This window comes from Oncorhynchus kisutch, linkage group LG20 (assembly GCF_002021735.2).
Source record: "Oncorhynchus kisutch isolate 150728-3 linkage group LG20, Okis_V2, whole genome shotgun sequence".
Classification (NCBI taxonomy): Eukaryota; Metazoa; Chordata; class Actinopteri; order Salmoniformes; family Salmonidae; genus Oncorhynchus; species Oncorhynchus kisutch.
The window spans coordinates 20,307,896-20,309,412 of NC_034193.2; the positions used below are offsets into that span (position 1 = coordinate 20,307,896).

A 1,517-nucleotide genomic window follows, 5' to 3' on the forward strand; every position below is an offset into this window, starting at 1 on the left:
TACACAATGTGAGGTCCGTGCAGAAATGGTTTGTCGAGATCGGTGTGGAAGAACTTGACTTGCCTGCACAGAGCCCTGAACTCAACCCCATTGAACACCTTTGGGATGAATTGGAACACCAATTGCGAGCCATGCTTAATTGCCCAACATTGCCGGACATCACTAACGCTCTTGTGGCTAAATCGAAGCAAGTCGCCACAGCAATATTCCAACATATAGTGGAAATCCTTCACAGAAGACTGGTGACTGTTAAAGCAGCAAAGGGGGGACCAACTCTATATTAATACCCATAATTTTGGAATGAGATGTTCGACGAGCAGGTGTCCACATACTTTTGGCCATGTAGTGTATCTGTGACCAATACACAATATGTGTATTCCCAATCATGTGAAATCCATTAATTAGAACCTAAGGATTTTATTTCAATTGACTGATTTCCTTATATGAATTGTAAACTCAGTCAAATCGTTGAAATTGTTGCATGATGCGTTTATATTTTTGTTCAGTGTAAATATGTGCTACACGGAATCATGATCAGACAGGTAGAGAAATAAATTCCTCCATATAATCTCTGTCACTATTAAAAGTTATTATGGTAAACATTCTAAGATCTTGTGGGGACACTTCTACTTTACCTAAGATAAAATGACCCAGTTGTTTATTTCATTTTATATTATAATTTTTCTCTTTGGAACTGAAGCTGGGTTTCAATGATACGTGGTTGACTTAAGAATCTCTGACAGCCTCTAACGCACGGCGAAATCAACACAAGAGTGCCACCTGCCGTTAAGCAAGTGCAAATACAACTGTGCATGCGTTACTAGTTACCCATCATGCACTTCATGTGAAATATTTTTTGTTTTCTACTGTAATATATTAAAACAGGAATATGTTTTTACGATCATAATGTTATGCATTACATAGTTATGACTGTACACGTTGAACAGGGCACGAGATTTGTTTCTGGATCGCGAGATTAGTATTACCGCTATCGGAAAAGGGAAGTCCTTGAATCCCTTCCCAATGTCACGTAAGAATAGTCAGTAAACTCTGGTTTCTCTTCAGATCGCATAAATCTTTCGCCTTTTACTAAAGATTTCCGTGGAGAGGAACAATATGAGTATCAACGAATTTTTTGATGCCCTGCTTAACCGCGGGGCTGCCTTTGGGTTGTGAATTGTAATCTCAGACTTTGCATTTACAAGTTACTTATGTTTGATGATGAGCGTAGTACTTTCTGCTTTGCTGCTCTATTACTACTATAATTATTTTCAGTCGCTATAACATTTATACATGTCATGTAGAGTTATTGTACGGTGCATTCGGAAAGTATTAAGACCCCATGACTGTTTCCACATTTTGTTACATCACGTTCTTATTATAAAACGGATTATATATATATTTTTTGCAAATGTATTACAAATACAAAATTTAAATAGGACATTTACATAAATGTTCAGACCCTCAAGCTCTGTCAGGTTGGATGGAGAGCGTCGCTGCACAGCTATTTTCAGGTC

The 1,517-nt window shown here is 37.8% G+C and overlaps 1 non-coding gene across 1 annotated transcript; it reads left to right on the forward strand.

Annotated features, from left to right (window-relative positions):
• The first annotated feature begins 1,045 nt into the window (after positions 1–1,045).
• LOC116355568 (U5 spliceosomal RNA) lies at positions 1,046–1,161 on the forward strand. Its single transcript, XR_004204576.1, has one exon. It is a non-coding gene; the product is annotated as a U5 spliceosomal RNA (small nuclear RNA).
• Positions 1,162–1,517: the final 356 nt, after the last annotated feature.